This window comes from Microtus pennsylvanicus, chromosome Y, assembly GCF_037038515.1.
Source record: "Microtus pennsylvanicus isolate mMicPen1 chromosome Y, mMicPen1.hap1, whole genome shotgun sequence".
In the NCBI taxonomy this organism is placed as follows: Eukaryota; Metazoa; Chordata; class Mammalia; order Rodentia; family Cricetidae; genus Microtus; species Microtus pennsylvanicus.
This window is the reverse complement of record NC_134602.1, coordinates 24,225,576-24,237,639: the sequence shown is the minus strand read 5'-3', so window position 1 is coordinate 24,237,639 and position 12,064 is coordinate 24,225,576.

Below are 12,064 nucleotides of genomic sequence, written 5' to 3'. Positions count from 1 at the left end.
CCATGGGGCCGCCTTGTAAGGTTATGCTCCGAAATAACAACACAAAACTATTCATTTCAACACTGCCTGCCCCATTATTTTCAGCCTCTTAACCCATGTCTAATAATGTATGCTGCAGCACGAGGTGGGCTTAGAAGGAAAGATTTAGCATGTCTGACCTGGTGGCTGGCTGTATCGCCATCTGCCTCAGAGTGCAGAGCTACCATTTCTGCCCATGGCAGAGGTGCATGGCATCTCTAAGCTCAATTCCTATTCCTCCCAGCATTCTCTTATGTTTATTCCACCCACCTATGTTCTAACCTTTCAGGCCAAACAGTTTCTTTATTTAATTAACCAATGACCTATACTCCATCATTACTCCTATTTCTGTTTAAACAAAAATGGAATCTTTAACTTTAACATAGCAAAATTACATATAACAAAACAGTTATCAAGCAAGAATTACAGTTACAATATTTATATCTATTTTATCTTTTATCATAACAATGGAAAACTATAACTATCTATCTCTTCTTCAACACCATCAGAGACTCCAGAATAATACAGTATTACCTAAGCAAACAAAACGTAAGCCATTTTCAAACTCTAGAAATGACAGAGACATCTCGCTGCCTGGACAGTCACCCAAAGTTCCTCTGTACCGTTGGTGTTTCCATCCTCAGCCTACAGGCCCATAGTTTCCAGCAGACATTTCCATGAAGCAGGAAATTTCAAAGGCACTCACTATCTGCTTGTCTTGAAGAATGTTTTGCTGACCCTTTCCTGAATCTGGAACACGGAAAGATCATCTCACCTTTAGGCAAGTTCAGTACTCCTCTCTCTGAGTGTTTTCTGTGTACAGTTTATGCAACAATCCAGGCAAGAGCAGTTTCTTCCCCAAATGGCTATCAAACTCCATAAGGATCCTCTTTGATGCCCATCTTCTTCCTGAAGTAGATATGTGCTGCCAAGAGTAGAGTGTCTCACTGTCATGAAAAACCCTAAGGTACTAAAACATTAAATAGCCTATTTTGTAGTCTAGAGAGATATGAATAATGCCTATCTAACTGAAATATATATATCTATGTAGCTAGAAAATCTAACTAACATGACTACAAACTTGACTATTATGAATGATTATCCATTAATAACCTATATACATTATATTTTTAAATGAATTACACAATCACAATACCTTAATTAAGATCAAAAATGCATATACATATAACGAAATTGACCTAAAATCTCTACCAGTAAAGCAAAACCTATACTAATGCAAATATTCATATCTATATCACATCCCACTTTAAATGTAAAAGAACGTTTATAAGCCATATTTGGGAACGTGGGTGCAGTTTTTTCTCTCCAAAATGCTTCCTGCTGAATGGTGGCATCATTATTGATTTATCTCAGTTGGCAGTTGAGCGAAGCAATTTTTTAAAGGTGTTCACAGCAACCTTTAAGTAGGGAGTGGTCCATCCTACCATATTAGGATAGAGGCATCCACAGACTATCACCCTCTGTGAAAACAAAATAGAAACTCCTTTCCAAAGCATCATGTCCTTAGATCCAAATTTCAAAGTCAAGGCATTTTCAAAATATCTATGTTGGATTATTTCAGCAGCTTTTATAAAGAAACATCTTTTAGCAGCTATTGCTACTGCCTCAAAATTCAAATGATTCAAAAAGAGCATAATAGCATACAATATCAAAATTCGCTGTGAATTTTCCATCTTTTTGCGCTTCAATTTAACCTCTATTTTGTTTATTTTTCCTTTTTATTTTTTGCCTTTTGAGACAGGTTCTCTGTATCTTTGACCTGGAATTACTCTGTATAACTGTCTGTCCTTGAAGTCTCAGAGATCTGCCTCTCTCTGCCTTACAGGCATTGGGATTAAAGGTGTATGCTACTACACATTGAACTCACAAAGATCTGTTTGTCTCTGCCTTCAAGGCACTGGGATTAAAGGCGTGTGCTACCTCACCTTGAAAATACAGAGGTCAATCTCCCTCTGCCTCCCATGTGTTGGGTTTACAGGTGTGTACTACCACACCCAACAACTCCCTTCCTTTTTTTAACTTTAAGAACTTCAAATTTTAGCCTGCACATATTTTTAACACACTGTAAATCATTTAAAAATTTTCTTTGTCTTTGAATCTCTCTTTACTCTATTTCTCTCTCTGTTTTTCTGACCACATGAGTCTTTCATTTACCAAGGAATCTCAGTAGGACTAAAGCCGTGGCTTTGCTGGCCAGATGTAGCCCATTCCTTAGCTTTCTGCCATTCCAACCTTGTGGCTGAGGTACCGAACAGAGCCGCATTCAGTGCCACAAGTCTCCAGTGTTTCAAGGTCCTTGCCATCAAAGAGGCTGCAACAGACAACACTCAAGCCCTCTTTCTGTAGCTGGCCCTCCTTCCTCAAACAGTCAGAGTTTGCCCAGGCAGGATGGCCCAGAAAACCGGCATTTTAAAACAACACAGTTTTTTTTTTCCTGCTACTGCTGAAAACATACAAGCATTCAGTTGGCTTTTATCAACACCATTTAAATGTTGTGTGGCAGGACCTCTTAAGGGCTGCAGGGTTTTGCAGCTGAAGCTGAGTCAGCAAGCCTCTTTTAGATGAGAGCCCTTGCTTTCTTCTAGCAAGCAGAGCAGACCGAGAAATCGCTGCTACCAAGAAAACATGCTTTACTCTTTCCCAAGCTTTCTCAGGCTTTCAGTGGATTCAGTTGTCCACAAGTCTGCAAGCCATTCTGTAGTTATTTGAGCAGCGAGGCTGTGTTCCCAGCACCACGGCCGCATGAAGGTTATGCCTGAAATAAATACATAAAAACTGTATTCTTTTAAACACTGCTGGCCCATTAGATTCAGCATTTTAACCCATTTCTAATAATCAGTGTAGTATAACGAGGTGCACTTACCAGGAAAAATTCAGCATGTCTGACATGGTGGCTGGCTGCATCGACATCTGCCTCAGAGAGCAGAGCTATGGCATCTGCCGGGGAGAGGGGAGCATGGCTTCTCTGAGCTCACTACCTCTTCCTCCCGGCATTCTATTTTGTTTACTCCACCTACCTATGTTCTAACCTATCAGCTGAAGCGGATTGTTTCTTTAATTAATCAATAAACTTCTTCTGTCACTTTATCCTTTCAACAGCTTGCCCATATAAATCTCCCATGTGTCTTCTGTTGTATAATCTTTCATTTGTAAAGAACTTGCACTCTCAGGGGAGGATTTTTCTGACATCTCTGTGGATGGAGATCATATGAGGAAGATCAGATGAGCAACCATGACAACTCTAATGCTGTAGAGTTAGGTGGACCAGAGATTGATGGCTGACATTCCTGTGCTATACATCAGATGCCCCTGAACTCTGGCCCTGTTGACAGACAGGCAGACATCAAGTTGGTCACACATACTTAACTCATTAAGGTTCACAGATACTGTAAATGGAGTTTTAATTCTTCTCCTAAACTAATAAAAAACCAAGATTAGGAGAAGAGCCTGAAGTAAGGCCTCAAAATGGGTCATTTTGCAAAGGAAAGGTTACCTGCGTCCATGTATGCTGTCTCCCCTTCTTAGTCAAATCCATCCTTCCAGTGTCTAGCTAACAGCTAACCATAGGATTGAACCCAACTGCCTTTGATTTCTGAAATAAGTGCTGTCCCCTTAAGGTCTCATAACAGCACAGGAAGGTTTGTAAGACTGTCCCAGCAACAATTTACAGCAATTCTAGGACACCAAAGATGCAGCAAATTTGGTTAATTGGTAATATAGATCGTTCTGATGGGACAAAATAATGTAGCATTAAAAAAAAAAACAGATTGGTGTACTCACGATGAATTTATGTGATATGGCACACACAGGCTTCTGGTTCTGAATACTTCATGCTCGGTGGGTTTTGGAGATTGTCGTGACCCTGAACCTAGCTGGAGGCTTTGGGGCCGTGAAAGGACAAGACTTAGTATTTCAGGACATCCTTGTACTTGGTGCCCACTGTTTACTGATTTCCATACAGAGAATGAGCAGCCATCTACTCCTGCTGCCATGCCTTCCCCACATGAACAGTGAGAAGAACCTATACACACAGGTCGCTTGTATCACATGTGAAGGCATAAGTCACAAACAAACTCCCACAGCAGTTTAGAATTGTGATTAATAGAATGATTAGTTCTTGAAAGGGGAAAAACTTAGAGATCACAATCCCTTACAAAAGCCCTCTGCAGGATCAGAAAAGGAGCCTAGTAGCCGGAAGGGAAGCTCAAGCAAGAGATCAAGCTGAAGGTAGAAGTTGCTTTTTAAAAGAGAGAGAGACCACAACTCAATGGGCTGGTATCTCAGTGACTATTCAGGAAACATCACAGAGAAAGGATCTGCTTCATGCATGAGAGTCACCGATGATTTCCCTTTAAGAAAAAAACCCATCAAAACTCCCAATAACATCATCAGCATTCAACAACATGTCTATGATTTCTTTGCCTTGCCTTTGATTGTGCAGTAAATGATGCTGATAGTTAATCTGTGCAATTAATGCAAATTTCCTTGTAACTGACTAGACAGAATTGACAGGTTATCTTAAACACAGCAGGGAGTCACTCTACGATGTAACTGGTTCATCATCACCTGTGTGACAGTGACATAATTAAGATCTTTCCTTTGTCTATAAATCTCATTATGTTCAACATGATATGTTGTCATACAGATTTGTTAGGGTTTTGTCCCACTGGTGGTTTCCTTGGTATGCTTACATAATTTTTGCCAGATCCAATCAGTTTTGCCATGCACTCTCAGCTCCACGTCATTGTGTTCCCCTTATGTTCCATTCCAGGCATTTTAGACCTCTTGTAACTGTTGTAAGAGTATCTCAAGTTCCACCTAAATGATTTAGGGTTTTATTTAGGCTGGGTTTTATCTTCCATCACTGAGTTCATTGACTTTCCTTGGGCGTAATTCCTGGGACACTGAGCCTAACTCCTGGGGGATTCCTCCAGTTATTTCTCCTTGCTGAGACAGTTTACACTCTCACTATTACTGTGAGAGTGTTTCTGTAGCAAATATTCTTCTCAAGATGAGAAGAAACTTCAATATTACTATCCATTTGTTATTGTGATTTAAATACACACACACAAACACACACAAGTTAGTGCACATACACTGATGATATCTCAATTTATGGGGCCATTCTGGGGATGTCAAGATCGATATCTCTCGAGTGGTTCTCAGAAGGCCATAGGGTGACCCTCTCTAGGTACTTAAGCAGGGAGGAGAAGTTGACCGCACTGTGACATGTCCCTAGGAACTATGTGTGCCTTGTCCCATAGTCAGACTGATGACTGACTGTCTTGAAAACCACCATGGAACTTTTGTTTGTCAAATGATGGAGATCAAGTCAGGGTCAAAATCAGAAAACTAGACGGTGCTTCCAAGCTCCAGTGGAAGAGCAGATGGATGGAGAAAAAGTGCAAGGATGTCCGGAATATAAGGGCTTGGTCCACACTATGAGACACTGTGCCTGAACTAAGGGGATTTCAACTAATCCAGTGACCTGGGAATGAAAGAACATGGGAACAAACTGGAAGCTCTGAATGTGGCTGACAATTGGGGCAGACTGAGAAGCCAAAGATAATGGCACTTGCAATTGTCTGCATATCATACACTGGCTTTTTGTGATCACATTTTTTGTGGATGCATACCTTGCTAAATCTGGATGGATGAAGGGTGGGCTTGGACTTCCCACAGCTCAAAGTACCCTGCCCTCTATTTGGACTGGTGTTTGAGTGGAGAGGTTTATTTGCGGAGCAAGAAGAATGTGGGAGGAGGAAGAGAAGTGGAAAGTTTGATAATTATTACTATGAAGTAATGGAAAAATCAATAGAAAATAACCAATGAGGACATTGGAGTTAGGAAAAAAAACATACATTGAGTTGTTGACTCAGACCAAAAATTATTATACAGAAAAAAAAAACACATAAAGGGGTTGAGTTACTTGGAAAATATGACTCAAGTAATTGGGAAGAAGATTGGGGTTTTTATTTTGGGTCTTCATGGGGCTGTATGAGCAGCATTTTAGGACCTGTATGCTGGATATTTCTGGGGGTTAGTAGGGAAGAAACCTGGCTAGGAGGAGTTTTAAGACATAAGTAGGGCCTTGATGATGTCACAAAGCTTTGGTTGGGGGTGGCAACTCTGTTCCACATGAAGCACTAGTATTCTGTGAAGGTGTGCTTACTATCTTCACGGTGGCTGAGGAGGTCAGTTCAGCTCTTGGGCTCCACAACTGTTCAACCGAATTTCCAGAAGTTGGAATCTAGAGAGCCAAGATATTTTCTTTTGGTAAATATGTTTAGGAAGCAACTAGGACCTCTGTAGTCAAAGAAAGGTTTCTTTCAAATCTGCTCTGGGTCCAAAATTTATGTCGTTAACAGCTCCTATATTTGATAGCTGGGGGATGGTTAATGTCAGGTATTCTCCCTACTCTATCTTTGCTAAAAATGTCCAATTCCTCAGTCCACTTAAATGGCAAAGATCCTCTTTGTCCATATGTGTTTTAAAAGATAATTATTTCTAATAGGTGCTGTTGCACAGATTAATGTTTCTTTCTTTTGGCAGTTTGACTCACAGTACTCACTTCTCTAATGAAGATACAGAATATCTTTATGTAATCAACCTGGATCTGGATCAGGAGACACAATAGAGAGAGCCAGTGGACTGGAGTGCCATGACCTTGGGCAGGTGGTTATAGATCAGCCAACTAACCAGTAGCTTGAGTGGTAAGGAGAGGAGTGGCTGTTCTTTGAATTCTTTGCCATCTGTTCAGATATTTCTTTCTCACTTTAGGTATAGGCATAGCTTCCTCTCTCATTGATATAGTAAGTCAGGAAGTAGGTTTCTCAGTAGAGGTCAATTGCATTTTGCAGCAGGAATATGTCTCTGATACACATATACTGAGCTGTAGACAAGAGTTTGATACTTTTCCTATTAATTTCTTAAGAACATATTCCATTTAGGTATCCAAATCTATTCAGCCCTGCCTTTTTCACCTGCTCCAAAGTTATTCCTAAAAAGAGCCTTGACCTCACATCCTCACCTTCTTATCCTTGCAGGCACTTATGGTGGAGGAAACCACTTTGTGTCTGATTTAAACTGAAGAGTTCTTCCTATGCAGAGATTGGCAGCTATGAAGCCCAAGCACAGAAACAGAGCCAAGAGACAGTGGAACAGGAGTGCTGTGGCCTATCTCAGAAAGTCTCCCGCCTTGATGAAGATGCCTCTTAGTATGAGTTGCATGCCACATCTCCAGAGGAAGAATGGGCCATCGCTCCAGAAGCAAAAACTTAGTAAGCCTTTTGAGGCCCTGGAGAATATTGTTGGCCGCAGAATTTCTCATGGCTGGAAGGAAGCCAATGAACCAGTCACCCATTGGAAAGCCATAATTCTAGATCAACTGCCAACATATCCCTCTCTCTATTTGTTGAAATATGATGGGATTGATTGTGTCTATGGCTTGGAGCTTCATAGTGATGAAAGGATTTTAAACCTGAAGATCCTGCCTAACAATGTGCCATTTCCTCAGGTGACAGACACTCATCTCTCAAACACCATAGTTGGCAGAGCAGTGAAACATACATTCATGGGCACAAATGGCTCTAAGAATGACTGGAACGGGATGGTCCTAGAAGAGGTGCCAATCATGAAGACCTGGTTTTATATTACCTACAAGAAAGATCTGGTCTTGTACATTTACCACCTCCTGGATGACTACCTGGAAGGCAACCTCCACATCATGCCAGGCTCTAAGGAAGAGTGGAGTGGCGTGGTCCCAGGTGAGGTGCAGGCCATAACGACCTGTTTCTACATGGTCAACGAGAATGATCCGGTCCTGTACCTTTACCACCATCATGATGATTCCATTGAAGGCAACCTCCACATCACGCATGAATGTCCTCCAGTAGACGTGACTTTGGAATTAGGCAGGGATTCCTTGGAGGGCAAAAGAGTGCAGTACAACAAAAAAGATGGAACCCAAGAGATAGGTAAAATTATTTGCCAAGTTCCCAACAAACCTTCTGTGTATTTCATCAAGTTTGATAATGACTTCCATATCTATGTCTATGATTTGGTGAAGATCTGTTAAAGTGAAATTCTCAAATTTTGAGGGGCAGACTTAATTCTCTCTTTGGGAATGTGTTTTTTTCTGAGATACCTCAGGTTTTCTATGAATCCTGGTATTTTTTCCAATGGATTATTCTTTCTCAAAGAATAAAAATTTGTTAACATGTTGTGTTATTTGGTCAATGATGGATTGTGTTTGGTGGATGGGGCATCACAGAAATACATGCCTCAAAACAAAGCAGGATTTATGGTCTTTTCCCCTTGGAGAGTAAAGGACTGGGGATGCGTGGTGTGGTAAAGGACAAGATGGCTGTCAAGGAAGCAGTGGAGAGGGGACAAAAAGTTGTATGATCTCGGGGCTGTATGAAGCTTGAGGGAAAACCATGTCAAATGGAAAGATGTGACCGATATCAGCGTGAGGTATTGGGACTTAAGAGGATAAAGAGTAGATTAATCAGGAAGGGACACAAATGTATACTCAAAATCAGAGAAAATTAGGTTTCATTTGATGAATGGTTTAATTCGTCCTGGCTGTAAGTCAAAGGTTGTTTGATTTCCACTAGAGCATGTTGCTTAGTGAAAAGTGTCTCCGCTCAGTTGCTCTTCTCCAGTAAGTTGGACATCAAGCTACCTACTTAGTTTTGCCAGAATTCTGTCTGCCACCTACTTTGTCATGCCTGGATTCGGTATGCCTTGAACTCTCATAGGTCTTATCCATGCCATCCAACCCTTGTCAGTTCATTTAAATAATTGCCCTGCCATATCTGGAAAACAGTGTTCCCTTTCATTGATCATGTTCTGTAGTACTTGGGCTATAAAACTCATGAACACACTCACCCACACACAGGATAAACATGTACATATGATGCCCACTAGTGTGTGACATGCACACATATGATGAATGCACCGAACTCCATAATATCAGTAAAGTAGGGAATCCATGATGCTAGGTGGAGTCTGGCAAAGACCCCACACACCCATCAAACCGCCAAATACCAGTATGGTACTGATTTCTGACTCCCATCCTGTAAGGAAACTGCCATTCTGTAACTGAGCTATTTTTGGTTCCTTCATCTTCACAAACTTGGTTAAAATGTTAGAGTTGTCAAACTGGGAGTTAGGGTCCAGCATGTAGAGCAGCTGTCCCAGGCCAGGTGATTTGGCGACAATTTGGGTGAGAAATTGTACCAGGGAATTCTGGTACACCCTCTCCTCTTCTTCTCCCTGTCCTCATCATCACTCTTGTGGGTGGGCCTGGAGCACAAAGACGGTAAAATGGAATAAACCTCCTCCTTAGTGGAAAACCTTGTCAATCCTTAATTTGACCTGACTCTCTGAGGGAATGCAGCACATTTTTTCCTACTAGGTCTCCTCATTCATTGGTTCACTCATTTTTCCAAGGAATGATTGAATTCATCCATTCTTCCTTGTCTCTCTCATCTCTTTCTTCCCTTCTTCCATTTCCCCCTTGATTGTAGAAATTTGAGCAGCAGGGCTGCATCCCCATTTGGCCGCCTTGTAAGGTTATGCTCCGAAATAACAACACAAAACTATTCATTTCAACACTGCCTGCCCCATTATTTTCAGCCTCTTAACCCATGTCTAATAATGTATGTTGCAGCACGAGGTACGCTTAGAAGGAAAGATTTAGCATGTCTGACCTGGTGGCTGGCTGTATCGCCATCTGCCTCAGAATGTAGAGCTACCATTTCTGCCCATGGCAGAGGTGCATGGCATCTCTAAGCTCAATTCCTATTCCTCCCAGCATTCTCTTATGTTTATTCCACCCACCTATGTTCTAACCTTTCAGGCCAAACAGTTTCTTTATTTAATTAACCAATGACCTATACTCCATCATTGCTCCTATTTCTGTATAAACAAGAATGGAATCTTTAACTTTAACATATCAAAATTACATATAACAAAACACTTATCAAGCAAGAATTACAGTTACAATATTTATATCTATTTTATCTTTTATCATAACAATGGAAAACTATAACTATCTATCTATTCTTCAACTCCATCAGAGACTCCAGAATAATACAGTGTTACCTAAGCAAACAAAAAGTAAGCCATTTTCAAACTCTAGAAATGACAGAGACATCTCGCTGCCTGGACCGTCAACCAAAGGTCCTCTGTACCATTGGTGTTACCATCCTCAGCCTACAGGCCCATAGTTTCCAGCAGACATTTCCATGAAGCAGGAAATTTCAAAGGCAGTCACTATCTGATTGTCTTGAAGAATGTTTTGCTGACCCTTTCCTGAATCAGGAACACGAAAAGATCATCTCACCTTTAGGCAAGTTCAGTAGTCCTCTCTCTGAGTGATTTCTGTGTACAGTTTATGCAACAATCCAGGCAAGAGCAGTTTCTTCCCCAAATGGCTATCAAACTCCATAAGGATCCTCTTTGATGCCCATCTTCTTCCTGAAGTAGATATGTGCTGCCAAGAGTAGAGTGTCTCACTGTCATGAAAAACCCTAAGGTACTAAAACATTAAATCGCCTATTTTGTCGTCTAGAGAGATATGAATAATGCCTATCTAACTGAAATATATATATCTATGTAGCTAGAAAATCTAACTAACATGACTACAAACTTGACTATTACTAATAATTATCCATTAATAACCTATATACATTATATTTTTAAATGAACTACACAATCACAATACCTTAATTAAGATCAAAAGTGCATATACATATAACACAATTGACCTAAAATCTCTATCAGTAAAGCAAAATCTATACTAATGCAAATATTCATGTCTATTTTCATCCCACTTTAAATGTAAAAGAATGTTTATAAGCCATATTTGGGAATGTGGGTGCAGTTTTTTCTCTCCAAAATGCTTCCTGCTGAATGGTGGCATCATTATTGATTTATCTCAGTTGGCAGTTGAGCGAAGCAATTTTTTAAAGGTGTTCACAGCAACCTTTAAGTGGGGCGTGGTCCATCCTACCATATTAGGATAGAGGCATCCACAGACTATCACCCTCTGTGAAAACAAAATAGAAACTCCTTTCCAAAGCATCATGTCCTTAGATCCAAATTTCAAAGTCAAGGCATTTTCAAAATATCTATGTTGGATTATTTCAGCAGCTTTTATAAAGAAACATCTTTTAGCAGCTATTGCTACTGCCTCAAAATTCAAATGATTCAAAAAGAGCATAATAGCATACAATATCAAAAGTCGCTGTGAATTTTCCATCTTTGTGCGCTTCAATTTAACCTCTATTTTGTTTATTTTTCCTTTTTATTTTTTGCCTTTTGAGACAGGTTCTCTGTATCTTTGACCTGGAATAACTCTGTATACCTCTCTGTCCTTGAAGTCTCAGAGATCTGCCTCTCTCTGCCTTTCAGGTATTGGGATTAAAGGTGTATGCTACTACACATTGAACTCACAAAGATCTGTTTGTCTCTGCCTTCAAGGCATTGGGATTAAAAGCATGTGCTACCTCACCCTGAAGGTACAGAGGTCAATCTCCCTCTGCCTCCCATGTGTTGGGTTTACAGGTTTGTACTACCACACCCAACAACCCTCTTCCTTTTTTTTAACTTTAAGAACTTCAAATTTTAGACTGCACATATTTTAACACACTGTAAATAATTTAAAAATTTTCTTTGTCTTTGAATCTCTCTTTACTCTATTTCTCTCTCTGTTTTTCTGACCACATGAGTCTTTCATTTACCAAGCAATCTCAGTAGGACTAAGGCCGTGGCTTTGCTGGCCAGATGTAGCCCATTCCTTAGCTTTCTGCCATTCCAACCTTGTGGCTGAGGTACCGAACAGAGCCGCATTCATTGCCACAAGTCTACAGTGTTTCAAGTTCCATGCCATCAAAGAGTCTGCAACAGACAACACTCAAGCCCTCTTTCTGTAGCTGGCCCTACTTCATCAAACAGTCAGAGTTTGCCCAAGCAGGATGGCCCAGAAATCTGGCATTTTAAAACAACACAGTTTTTT